Here is a 14,731-nt window from a genome sequence, read left to right as displayed (position 1 = left end):
CCAGATCCTGGGATTTTTCCGGTTTGGATCACGTAGTAATGTGGTACCACACTGAAACAGTCCATTGAACCTGGTTTCGATCAATATTTTAGAGGATAACGCATGTTAGGTCTAGGTTAGGGCTGGGATTTGCTCTCATGAGGCTCATACATTCGCATATATCTCATACTTGTTGACCAGATCCTGGGCCTTTTCTGGTTTGGATCACGTAGTAATGTGGTACCACACTGAAACAGTCGACTAATCCTGGTCTCGATCAATATTTTAGAGGATAACGCATGTTAGGTCTGGGTTAGGTCTCGGATTTGCACTCATCAGGCTCATACTTTCGCATATTTCTCATACTTGATGGCCAGATCCTGGGCTTTTTCTGGTTTGGATCACGTAGTAATGTGGTACCACACTGAAACAGTCGACTAATCCTGGTCTCGGCCAATATTTTAGAGGATAACGCATGTTAGGTCTAGGTCAGGTCTCGGATTTGCACTCATCAGGCTCATACTTTCGCATATTTCTCATACTTGATGGCCAGATCCTGGGCTTTTTCTGGTTTGGATCACGTAGTAATGTGGGACCACACTGAAACAGTCGATTAAACCTGGTCTCGATCAATATTTTAGAGGATAACGCATGTTAGGTCTGGGTTAGGTCTGGGATTTGCCCTCTTCAGTCTCATACTTTCGCATTCTTCACATCCTTGTTGGCCAGATCCTGGGTTTTTTCTGGTTTGGATCACATAGTAATGTGGTACCACACTGAAACAGTCGACTAAACCTGGTCACGATCAATATTTTAGAGGATAACGCATGTTAGGTCTGGGTTAGGTCTGGGATTTGCCCTCTTCAGTCTCATACTTTCGCATTCTTCACATCCTTGTTGGCCAGATCCTGGGTTTTTTCTGGTTTGGATCACATAGTAATGTGGTACCACACTGAAACAGTCGATTAAACCTGGTTTCGATCAATATTTTAGAGGATAACGCATGTCAGGTCTATGTTAGGTCTGGGATTTGCTCTGATCAGGCTCATACTTTCGCATATTTGTCATACTTGTTGACCAGATTCTGGGCTTTTTTTGGCTTGGATCACGTAGTAATGTGGGACCACACTGAAACAGTCGATTAAACCTGGTCACGATCAATATTTTAGAGGATAACGCATGTTAGGTCTGGGTTAGGTCTGGGATTTGCCCTCTTCAGTCTCATACTTTCGCATTCTTCACATCCTTGTTGGCCAGATCCTGGGTTTTTTCTGGTTTGGATCACATAGTAATGTGGTACCACACTGAAACAGTCGACTAAACCTGGTCACGATCAATATTTTAGAGGATAACGCATGTTAGGTCTAGGTTAGGGCTGGGATTTGGTCTCATCAGGCTCATACATTCGCATATTTCTCATACTTGATGGCCAGATCCTGGGCTTTTTCTGGTTTGGATCACGTAGTAATGTGGTACCACACTGAAACTGTCGACTAATGCTGGCCTCGGTCAATATTTTAGAGGATAACGCATGTTAGGTCTAGGTTAGGTCTGGGATTTGCTCTCATCAGGCTCATACTTTCGCATGTTTCTCATACTTGATGGCCAGATTCTGGGCTTTTTTTAGTTTGGATCACGCAGTAATGTGGTACCACACTGAAACAGACCATTAAACCTGGTTTCGATCAATATTTTAGAGGATAACACATGTTAGGTCTAGGTTAGGTCTGGGATTTGCACTCATCAGGCTCATACTTTCGCATATTTCTCATACTTGATGGCCAGATTCAGGGCTTTTTCTGGTTTGGATCACGTGGAAATGTGGTACCACACTGAAACAGTCAATTAGACCTAGTCTGGGTCAACATTTCAAAAGATAACTCATGTTAGGTCTGGGTTAGGTCTGGGATTTGCTCTCATCAGGCTCATACTTTCGCATATTTCTCATACTTGTTGGCCAGATTCTGGGCTTTTTTTGGCTTGGATCACCTAGTAATGTGGTACCACACTGAAACAGACCATTAAACCTGGTTTCGATCAAAATTTTAGAGCATAACACATGTTAGGTCTAGGTTAGGTCTGGGATTTGGTCTCATCAGGCTCATACATTCGCATATTTCTCATACTTGTTGGCCAGATTCTGGGCTTTTTTTGGCTTGGATCACGTAGTAATGTGGTACCACACTGAAACTGTCCATTAAACCTGGTCTCGATCAATATTTTAGAGGATAACGCATGTTAGGTCTGGGTTAGGTCTGGGATTTGCCCTCTTCAGTCTCATACTTTCGCATTCTTCACATCCTTGTTGGCCAGATCCTGGGTTTTTTCTGGTTTGGATCACATAGTAATGTGGTACCACACTGAAACAGTCGACTAAACCTGGTCACGATCAATATTTTAGAGGATAACGCATGTTAGGTCTAGGTTAGGGCTGGGATTTGGTCTCATCAGGCTCATACAATCGCGCATTTCTCATACTTGATGGCCAGATCCTGGGCCTCTTCTGGTCTGGATCACGTAGTAATGTGGTACCACACTGAAATTGTCGACTAATGCTGGTTTCGGTCAATATTTTAGAGGATAACGCATGCTAGGTCTAGGTTAGGTCTGGGATTTGCATTCATCTGGCTCATACTTTCGCATATTTCTCATACTTGTTGGCCAGATTCTGGGCTTTTTTTGGCTTGGATCACGTAGTAATGTGGTACCACACTGAAACTGTCCATTAAACCTGGTTTCGATCAATATTTTAGAGGATAACGCATGTTAGGTCTTAGTTAGGTCTGGGATTTGCTCTCATCAGGCTCATACATTCGCATATTTCTCAGACTTGATGGCCAGATCCTGGGCTTTTTCTGGTTTGGATCACGTAGTAATGTGGTACCATACTGAAACAGTCGACTAATCCTGGTCTCGGTCAATATTTTAGAGGATGACGCATGTTAGGTCTAGGTTAGGTCTGGGATTTGCACTCATCAGGCTCATACTTTCGCATATTTCTGATACTTGATGGCCAGATTCTTGGCCTTTTATGGTTTAGATCACGTAGTAATGCGGTACCACACTGAAACAGTCCATTAAACCTGGTTCCGAACAATATTTTTGAGGATAACGCATGTTATGGTCTCGGTTAGCTCTAGGATTTGCCCCTCATCAGGCTCATGATTTCGCATATTTCTCATACTTGTTGGCCAGATCCTGGGCTTTTTTTGGCTTGGATCAGGTAGTAGTGTGGTACCACACTGAAACAGTCGACTAATCCTGGTCTCGGTCAATATTTTAGAGGATAACGCATGTTAGGTCTAGGTTAGGTCTGGGATTTGCACTCATCAGGCACATACTTTCGCATATTTCTCATACTTGATGGCCAGATCCTGGGCTTTTTCTGGTTTGGATCACGTAGTAATGTGGGACCACACTGAAACAGTCGATTAAACCTGGTCTCGATCAATATTTTAGAGGATAACGCATGTCAGGTCTATGTTAGGTCTGGGATTTGCTCTCATCAGGCTCATACTTTCGCATATCTCTCATACTTGTTGGCCAGATCCTGCGCTTTCACTGGTTTGGTTCACGTAGTAATGTGGGACCACACTGAAACAATCGATTAAACCTGGTCTCGATCAATATTTTAGAGGATAACGCATGTTAGGTGTGGGTTAGGTCTGGGATTTGCCCTCTTCAGTCTCATACTTTCGCATTCTTCACATCCTTCTTGGCCAGATCCTGGGTTTTTTCTGGTTTGGATCACATAGTAATGTGGTACCACACTGAAACAGTCGACCAAACCTGGTCACGATCAATATTTTAGACGATAACGCATGTTAGGTCTAGGTTAGCGCTGGGATTTGCTCCCATCAGGCTCACACTTTCGCATATTTCTGATACTTGATGGCCAGATTCTGGTCTTTTTCTAGTTTCGATCACGTAGTAATGCGGTACCACACTGAAACAGTCCATTAAACCTGGTTTCGATCAAAATTTTAGAGGATAACGCATGTTAGGTCTAGGTTAGGCCTGGGATTTGCCCTCATCAGACTCATACATTCGCATATTTCTCATACTTGATGGCAGATCCTGGGCTTTTTCTGGTTTGGATCACGTGGTAATGTGGTACCACACTGAAACAGTCGACTAATCCTGGTCTCGGTCAATATTTTAGAGGATAACGCATGTTAGGTCTAGGTTAGGTCTCGGATTTGCACTCGTCAGGCTCATACTTTCGCATATTTCTCATACTTGTTGGCCAGATTCTGGGCTTTTTTTGGCTTGGATCACGTAGTAATGTGGTACCACACTGAAACTGTCCATTAAACCTGGTTTCGATCAATATTTTAGAGGATAACGCATGTTAGGTCTGGGTTAGGTCTGGGATTTGCCCTCTTCAGTCTCATACTTTCGCATTCTTCACATCCTTGTTGGCCAGATCCTGGGTTTTTTCTGGTTTGGATCACATAGTAATGTGGTACCACACTGAAACCGTCGACTAAACCTGGTCACGATCAATATTTTAGAGGATAACGCATGTTAGGTCTAGGTTAGGGCTGGGATTTGGTCTCATCAGGCTCATACAATCGCGCATTTCCCATACTTGATGGCCAGATCCTGGGCTTTTTCTGGTTTGGATCACGTAGTAATGTGGTACCACACTGAAATTGTCGACTAATGCTGGTCTCGGTCAATATTTTAGAGGATAACGCATGTTAGGTCTAGGTTAGGTCTGGGATTTGCATTCATCTGGCTCATACTTTCGCATATTTCTCATACTTGTTGGCCAGATTCTGGGCTTTTTTTGGCTTGGATCACGTAGTAATGTGGTACCACACTGAAACTGTCCATTAAACCTGGTTTCGATCAATATTTTAGAGGATAACGCATGTTAGGTCTAGGTTAGGTCTGGGATTTGCACTCATCAGGCACATACTTTCGCATATTTCTCATACTTGATGGCCAGATCCTGGGCTTTTTCTGGTTTGGATCACGTAGTAATGTGGGACCACACTGAAACAGTCGATTAAACCTGGTCTCGATCAATATTTTAGAGGATAACGCATGTCAGGTCTATGTTAGGTCTGGGATTTGCTCTCATCAGGCTCATACTTTCGCATATCTCTCATACTTGTTGGCCAGATCCTGCGCTTTCACTGGTTTGGTTCACGTAGTAATGTGGGACCACACTGAAACAATCGATTAAACCTGGTCTCGATCAATATTTTAGAGGATAACGCATGTTAGGCCTGGGTTAGGTCTGGGATTTGCCCTCTTCAGTCTCATACTTTCGCATTCTTCACATCCTTCTTGGCCAGATCCTGGGTTTTTTCTGGTTTGGATCACATAGTAATGTGGTACCACACTGAAACAGTCGACCAAACCTGGTCACGATCAATATTTTAGACGATAACGCATGTTAGGTCTAGGTTAGCGCTGGGATTTGCTCCCATCAGGCTCATACTTTCGCATATTTCTGATACTTGATGGCCAGATTCTGGTCTTTTTCTAGTTTCGATCACGTAGTAATGCGGTACCACACTGAAACAGTCCATTAAACCTGGTTTCGATCAAAATTTTAGAGGATAACGCATGTTAGGTCTAGGTTAGGCCTGGGATTTGCCCTCATCAGACTCATACATTCGCATATTTCTCATACTTGATGGCAGATCCTGGGCTTTTTCTGGTTTGGATCACGTGGTAATGTGGTACCACACTGAAACAGTCGACTAATCCTGGTCTCGGTCAATATTTTAGAGGATAACGCATGTTAGGTCTAGGTTAGGTCTCGGATTTGCACCCGTCAGGCTCATACTTTCGCATATTTCTCATACTTGTTGGCCAGATTCTGGGCTTTTTTTGGCTTGGATCACGTAGTAATGTGGTACCACACTGAAACTGTCCATTAAACCTGGTTTCGATCGATATTTTAGAGGATAACGCATGTTAGGTCTGGGTTAGGTCTGGGATTTGCCCTCTTCAGTCTCATACTTTCGCATTCTTCACATCCTTGTTGGCCAGATCCTGGGTTTTTTCTGGTTTGGATCACATAGTAATGTGGTACCACACTGAAACCGTCGACTAAACCTGGTCACGATCAATATTTTAGAGGATAACGCATGTTAGGTCTAGGTTAGGGCTGGGATTTGGTCTCATCAGGCTCATACAATCGCGCATTTCCCATACTTGATGGCCAGATCCTGGGCTTTTTCTGGTTTGGATCACGTAGTAATGTGGTACCACACTGAAATTGTCGACTAATGCTGGTCTCGGTCATTATTTTAGAGGATAACGCATGTTAGGTCTAGGTTAGGTCTGGGATTTGCATTCATCTGGCTCATACTTTCGCATATTTCTCATACTTGTTGGCCAGATTCTGGGCTTTTTTTGGCTTGGATCACGTAGTAATGTGGTACCACACTGAAACTGTCCATTAAACCTGGTTTCGATCAATATTTTAGAGGATAACGCATGTTAGGTCTTAGTTAGGTCTGGGATTTGCTCTCATCAGGCTCATACATTCGCATATTTCTCATACTTGATGGCCAGATCCTGGGTTTTTTCTGGTTTGGATCACATAGTAATGTGGTACCACACTGAAACCGTCGACTAAACCTGGTCACGATCAATATTTTAGAGGATAACGCATGTTAGGTCTAGGTTAGGGCTGGGATTTGGTCTCATCAGGCTCATACAATCGCGCATTTCCCATACTTGATGGCCAGATCCTGGGATTTTTCTGGTTTGGATCACGTAGTAATGTGGTACCACACAGAAATTGTCGACTAATGCTGGTCTCGGTCAATATTTTAGAGGATAACGCATGTTAGGTGTAGGTTAGGTCTGGGATTTGCATTCATCTGGCTCATACTTTCGCATATTTCTCATACTTGTTGGCCAGATTCTGGGCTTTTTTTGGCTTGGATCACGTAGTAATGTGGTACCACACTGAAACTGTCCATTAAACCTGGTTTCGATCAATATTTTAGAGGATAACGCATGTTAGGTCTTAGTTAGGTCTGGGATTTGCCCCTCATCAGGCTCATGATTTCGCATATTTCTCATACTTGTTGGCCAGATCCTGGGCTTTTTTTGGCTTGGATCAGGTAGTAGTGTGGTACCACACTGAAACAGTCGACTAATCCTGGTCTCGGTCAATATTTTAGAGGATAACGCATGTTAGGTCTAGGTTAGGTCTGGGATTTGCACTCATCAGGCACATACTTTCGCATATTTCTCATACTTGATGGGCAGATCCTGGGCTTTTTCTGGTTTGGATCACGTAGTAATGTGGTACCACACTGAAACTGTCCATTAAACCTGGTTTCGATCAATATTTTAGAGGATAACGCATGTTAGGTCTTAGTTAGGTCTGGGATTTGCTCTCATCAGGCTCATACATTCGCATATTTCTCATACTTGATGGCCAGATCCTGGGCTTTTTCTGGTTTGGATCACGTAGTAATGTGGTACCATACTGAAACAGTCGACTAATCCTGGTCTCGGTCAATATTTTAGAGGATGACGCATGTTAGGTCTAGGTTAGGTCTGGGATTTGCACTCATCAGGCTCATACTTTCGCATATTTCTGATACTTGATGGCCAGATTCTTGGCCTTTTATGGTTTAGATCACGTAGTAATGCGGTACCACACTGAAACAGTCCATTAAACCTGGTTCCGAACAATATTTTTGAGGATAACGCATGTTATGGTCTCGGTTAGCTCTAGGATTTGCCCCTCATCAGGCTCATGATTTCGCATATTTCTCATACTTGTTGGCCAGATCCTGGGCTTTTTTTGGCTTGGATCAGGTAGTAGTGTGGTACCACACTGAAACAGTCGACTAATCCTGGTCTCGGTCAATATTTTAGAGGATAACGCATGTTAGGTCTAGGTTAGGTCTGGGATTTGCACTCATCAGGCACATACTTTCGCATATTTCTCATACTTGATGGCCAGATCCTGGGCTTTTTCTGGTTTGGATCACGTAGTAATGTGGGACCACACTGAAACAGTCGATTAAACCTGGTCTCGATCAAAATTTTAGAGGATAACGCATGTTAGGTCTAGGTTAGGCCTGGGATTTGCCCTCATCAGACTCATACATTCGCATATTTCTCATACTTGATGGCAGATCCTGGGCTTTTTCTGGTTTGGATCACATAGTAATGTGGTACCACACTGAAACAGTCGACTAAACCTGGTCACGATCAATATTTTAGAGGATAACGCATGTTAGGTCTAGGTTAGGGCTGGGATTTGGTCTCATCAGGCTCATACATTCGCATATTTCTCATACTTGATGGCCAGATCCTGGGCTTTTTCTGGTTTGGATCACGTAGTAATGTGGTACCACACTGAAACTGTCCATTAAACCTGGTTTCGATCAATATTTTAGAGGATAACGCATGTTAGGTCTAGGTTAGGTCTGGGATTTGCTCTCATCAGGCTCATACTTTCGCATGTTTCTCATACTTGATGGCCAGATTCTGGGCTTTTTTTAGTTTGGATCACGCAGTAATGTGGTACCACACTGAAACAGACCATTAAACCTGGTTTCGATCAATATTTTAGAGGATAACACATGTTAGGTCTAGGTTAGGTCTGGGATTTGCACTCATCAGGCTCATACTTTCGCATATTTCTCATACTTGTTGGCCAGATTCTGGGCTTTTTTTGGCTTGGATCACGTAGTAATGTGGTACCACACTGAAACTGTCCATTAAACCTGGTTTCGATCAATATTTTAGAGGATAACGCATGTTAGGTCTAGGTTAGGTCTGGGATTTGCACTCATCAGGCACATACTTTCGCATATTTCTCATACTTGATGGCCAGATCCTGGGCTTTTTCTGGTTTGGATCACGTAGTAATGTGGGACCACACTGAAACAGTCGATTAAACCTGGTCTCGATCAATATTTTAGAGGATAACGCATGTCAGGTCTATGTTAGGTCTGGGATTTGCTCTCATCAGGCTCATACTTTCGCATATCTCTCATACTTGTTGGCCAGATCCTGGGCTTTCACTGGTTTGGTTCACGTAGTAATGTGGGACCACACTGAAACAATCGATTAAACCTGGTCTCGATCAATATTTTAGAGGATAACGCATGTTAGGTCTGGGTTAGGTCTGGGATTTGCCCTCTTCAGTCTCATACTTTCGCATTCTTCACATCCTTCTTGGCCAGATCCTGGGTTTTTTCTGGTTTGGATCACATAGTAATGTGGTACCACACTGAAACAGTCGACCAAACCTGGTCACGATCAATATTTTAGACGATAACGCATGTTAGGTCTAGGTTAGCGCTGGGATTTGCTCCCATCAGGCTCATACTTTCGCATATTTCTCATACTTGATGGCCAGATTCTGGTCTTTTTCTAGTTTCGATCACGTAGTAATGCGGTACCACACTGAAACAGTCCATTAAACCTGGTTTCGATCAAAATTTTAGAGGATAACGCATGTTAGGTCTAGGTTAGGCCTGGGATTTGCCCTCATCAGACTCATACATTCGCATATTTCTCATACTTGATGGCAGATCCTGGGCTTTTTCTGGTTTGGATCACGTGGTAATGTGGTACCACACTGAAACAGTCGACTAATCCTGGTCTCGGTCAATATTTTAGAGGATAACGCATGTTAGGTCTAGGTTAGGTCTCGGATTTGCACTCGTCAGGCTCATACTTTCGCATATTTCTCATACTTGTTGGCCAGATTCTGGGCTTTTTTTGGCTTGGATCACGTAGTAATGTGGTACCACACTGAAACTGTCCATTAAACCTGGTTTCGATCAATATTTTAGAGGATAACGCATGTTAGGTCTGGGTTAGGTCTGGGATTTGCCCTCTTCAGTCTCATACTTTCGCATTCTTCACATCCTTGTTGGCCAGATCCTGGGTTTTTTCTGGTTTGGATCACATAGTAATGTGGTACCACACTGAAACCGTCGACTAAACCTGGTCACGATCAATATTTTAGAGGATAACGCATGTTAGGTCTAGGTTAGGGCTGGGATTTGGTCTCATCAGGCTCATACAATCGCGCATTTCCCATACTTGATGGCCAGATCCTGGGCTTTTTCTGGTTTGGATCACGTAGTAATGTGGTACCACACTGAAATTGTCGACTAATGCTGGTCTCGGTCAATATTTTAGAGGATAACGCATGTTAGGTCTAGGTTAGGTCTGGGATTTGCATTCATCTGGCTCATACTTTCGCATATTTCTCATACTTGTTGGCCAGATTCTGGGCTTTTTTTGGCTTGGATCACGTAGTAATGTGGTACCACACTGAAACTGTCCATTAAACCTGGTTTCGATCAATATTTTAGAGGATTACGCATGTTAGGTCTAGGTTAGGTCTGGGATTTGCACTCATCAGGCACATACTTTCGCATATTTCTCATACTTGATGGCCAGATCCTGGGCTTTTTCTGGTTTGGATCACGTAGTAATGTGGGACCACACTGAAACAGTCGATTAAACCTGGTCTCGATCAATATTTTAGAGGATAACGCATGTTAGGTCTGGGTTAGGTCTGGGATTTGCCCTCTTCAGTCTCATACTTTCGCATTCTTCACATCCTTCTTGGCCAGATCCTGGGTTTTTTCTGGTTTGGATCACATAGTAATGTGGTACCACACTGAAACAGTCGACCAAACCTGGTCACGATCAATATTTTAGACGATAACGCATGTTAGGTCTAGGTTAGCGCTGGGATTTGCTCCCATCAGGCTCATACTTTCGCATATTTCTCATACTTGATGGCCAGATTCTGGTCTTTTTCTAGTTTCGATCACGTAGTAATGCGGTACCACACTGAAACAGTCCATTAAACCTGGTTTCGATCAAAATTTTAGAGGATAACGCATGTTAGGTCTAGGTTAGGCCTGGGATTTGCCCTCATCAGACTCATACATTCGCATATTTCTCATACTTGATGGCAGATCCTGGGCTTTTTCTGGTTTGGATCACGTGGTAATGTGGTACCACACTGAAACAGTCGACTAATCCTGGTCTCGGTCAATATTTTAGAGGATAACGCATGTTAGGTCTAGGTTAGGTCTCGGATTTGCACCCGTCAGGCTCATACTTTCGCATATTTCTCATACTTGTTGGCCAGATTCTGGGCTTTTTTTGGCTTGGATCACGTAGTAATGTGGTACCACACTGAAACTGTCCACTAAACCTGGTTTCGATCGATATTTTAGAGGATAACGCATGTTAGGTCTGGGTTAGGTCTGGGATTTGCCCTCTTCAGTCTCATACTTTCGCATTCTTCACATCCTTGTTGGCCAGATCCTGGGTTTTTTCTGGTTTGGATCACATAGTAATGTGGTACCACACTGAAACCGTCGACTAAACCTGGTCACGATCAATATTTTAGAGGATAACGCATGTTAGGTCTAGGTTAGGGCTGGGATTTGGTCTCATCAGGCTCATACAATCGCGCATTTCCCATACTTGATGGCCAGATCCTGGGCTTTTTCTGGTTTGGATCACGTAGTAATGTGGTACCACACTGAAATTGTCGACTAATGCTGGTCTCGGTCATTATTTTAGAGGATAACGCATGTTAGGTCTAGGTTAGGTCTGGGATTTGCATTCATCTGGCTCATACTTTCGCATATTTCTCATACTTGTTGGCCAGATTCTGGGCTTTTTTTGGCTTGGATCACGTAGTAATGTGGTACCACACTGAAACTGTCCATTAAACCTGGTTTCGATCAATATTTTAGAGGATAACGCATGTTAGGTCTTAGTTAGGTCTGGGATTTGCTCTCATCAGGCTCATACATTCGCATATTTCTCATACTTGATGGCCAGATCCTGGGTTTTTTCTGGTTTGGATCACATAGTAATGTGGTACCACACTGAAACCGTCGACTAAACCTGGTCACGATCAATATTTTAGAGGATAACGCATGTTAGGTCTAGGTTAGGGCTGGGATTTGGTCTCATCAGGCTCATACAATCGCGCATTTCCCATACTTGATGGCCAGATCCTGGGATTTTTCTGGTTTGGATCACGTAGTAATGTGGTACCACACTGAAATTGTCGACTAATGCTGGTCTCGGTCAATATTTTAGAGGATAACGCATGTTAGGTCTAGGTTAGGTCTGGGATTTGCATTCATCTGGCTCATACTTTCGCATATTTCTCATACTTGTTGGCCAGATTCTGGGCTTTTTTTGGCTTGGATCACGTAGTAATGTGGTACCACACTGAAACTGTCCATTAAACCTGGTTTCGATCAATATTTTAGAGGATAACGCATGTTAGGTCTTAGTTAGGTCTGGGATTTGCCCCTCATCAAGCTCATGATTTCGCATATTTCTCATACTTGTTGGCCAGATCCTGGGCTTTTTTTGGCTTGGATCAGGTAGTAGTGTGGTACCACACTGAAACAGTCGACTAATCCTGGTCTCGGTCAATATTTTAGAGGATAACGCATGTTAGGTCTAGGTTAGGTCTGGGATTTGCACTCATCAGGCACATACTTTCGCATATTTCTCATACTTGATGGGCAGATCCTGGGCTTTTTCTGGTTTGGATCACGTAGTAATGTGGGACCACACTGAAACAGTCGATTAAACCTGGTCTCGATCAATATTTTAGAGGGTAACGCATGTCAGGTCTATGTTAGGTCTGGGATTTGCTCTCATCAGGCTCAAACTTTCGCATATCTCTCATACTTGTTGGCCAGATCCTGGGCTCTCACTGGTTTGGTTCACGTAGTAGTGTGGTACCACACTGAAACAGTCGACTAATCCTGGTCTCGGTCAATATTTTAGAGGATAACGCATGTTAGGTCTAGGTTAGGTCTGGGATTTGCCCTCTTCAGTCTCATACTTTCGCATTCTTCACATCCTTCTTGGCCAGATCCTGGGTTTTTTCTGGTTTGGATCACATAGTAATGTGGTACCACACTGAAACAGTCGACCAAACCTGGTCACGATCAATATTTTAGACGATAACGCATGTTAGGTCTAGGTTAGCGCTGGGATTTGCTCCCATCAGGCTCACACTTTCGCATATTTCTGATACTTGATGGCCAGATTCTGGTCTTTTTCTAGTTTCGATCACGTAGTAATGCGGTACCACACTGAAACAGTCCATTAAACCTGGTTTCGATCAAAATTTTAGAGGATAACGCATGTTAGGTCTAGGTTAGGCCTGGGATTTGCCCTCATCAGACTCATACATTCGCATATTTCTCATACTTGATGGCAGATCCTGGGCTTTTTCTGGTTTGGATCACATAGTAATGTGGTACCACACTGAAACAGTCGACTAAACCTGGTCACGATCAATATTTTAGAGGATAACGCATGTTAGGTCTAGGTTAGGGCTGGGATTTGGTCTCATCAGGCTCATACATTCGCATATTTCTCATACTTGATGGCCAGATCCTGGGCTTTTTCTGGTTTGGATCACGTAGTAATGTGGTACCACACTGAAACTGTCGACTAATGCTGGCCTCGGTCAATATTTTAGAGGATAACGCATGTTAGGTCTAGGTTAGGTCTGGGATTTGCTCTCATCAGGCTCATACTTTCGCATGTTTCTCATACTTGATGGCCAGATTCTGGGCTTTTTTTAGTTTGGATCACGCAGTAATGTGGTACCACACTGAAACAGACCATTAAACCTGGTTTCGATCAATATTTTAGAGGATAACACATGTTAGGTCTAGGTTAGGTCTGGGATTTGCACTCATCAGGCTCATACTTTCGCATATTTCTCATACTTGTTGGCCAGATTCTGGGCTTTTTTTGGCTTGGATCACGTAGTAATGTGGTACCACACTGAAACTGTCCATTAAACCTGGTTTCGATCAATATTTTAGAGGATAACGCATGTTAGGTCTAGGTTAGGTCTGGGATTTGCACTCATCAGGCACATACTTTCGCATATTTCTCATACTTGATGGCCAGATCCTGGGCTTTTTCTGGTTTGGATCACGTAGTAATGTGGGACCACACTGAAACAGTCGATTAAACCTGGTCTCGATCAATATTTTAGAGGATAACGCATGTCAGGTCTATGTTAGGTCTGGGATTTGCTCTCATCAGGCTCATACTTTCGCATATCTCTCATACTTGTTGGCCAGATCCTGGGCTTTCACTGGTTTGGTTCACGTAGTAATGTGGGACCACACTGAAACAATCGATTAAACCTGGTCTCGATCAATATTTTAGAGGATAACGCATGTTAGGTCTGGGTTAGGTCTGGGATTTGCCCTCTTCAGTCTCATACTTTCGCATTCTTCACATCCTTCTTGGCCAGATCCTGGGTTTTTTCTGGTTTGGATCACATAGTAATGTGGTACCACACTGAAACAGTCGACCAAACCTGGTCACGATCAATATTTTAGACGATAACGCATGTTAGGTCTAGGTTAGCGCTGGGATTTGCTCCCATCAGGCTCATACTTTCGCATATTTCTCATACTTGATGGCCAGATTCTGGTCTTTTTCTAGTTTCGATCACGTAGTAATGCGGTACCACACTGAAACAGTCCATTAAACCTGGTTTCGATCAAAATTTTAGAGGATAACGCATGTTAGGTCTAGGTTAGGCCTGGGATTTGCCCTCATCAGACTCATACATTCGCATATTTCTCATACTTGATGGCAGATCCTGGGCTTTTTCTGGTTTGGATCACGTGGTAATGTGGTACCACACTGAAACAGTCGACTAATCCTGGTCTCGGTCAATATTTTAGAGGATAACGCATGTTAGGTCTAGGTTAGGTCT

This window comes from Colletes latitarsis, chromosome 1 (assembly GCF_051014445.1).
Source record: "Colletes latitarsis isolate SP2378_abdomen chromosome 1, iyColLati1, whole genome shotgun sequence".
Lineage (NCBI taxonomy): Eukaryota > Metazoa > Arthropoda > Insecta > Hymenoptera > Colletidae > Colletes > Colletes latitarsis.
The sequence above is the reverse complement of the archived record's forward strand: the minus strand, read 5'-3'. Positions refer to the sequence as shown.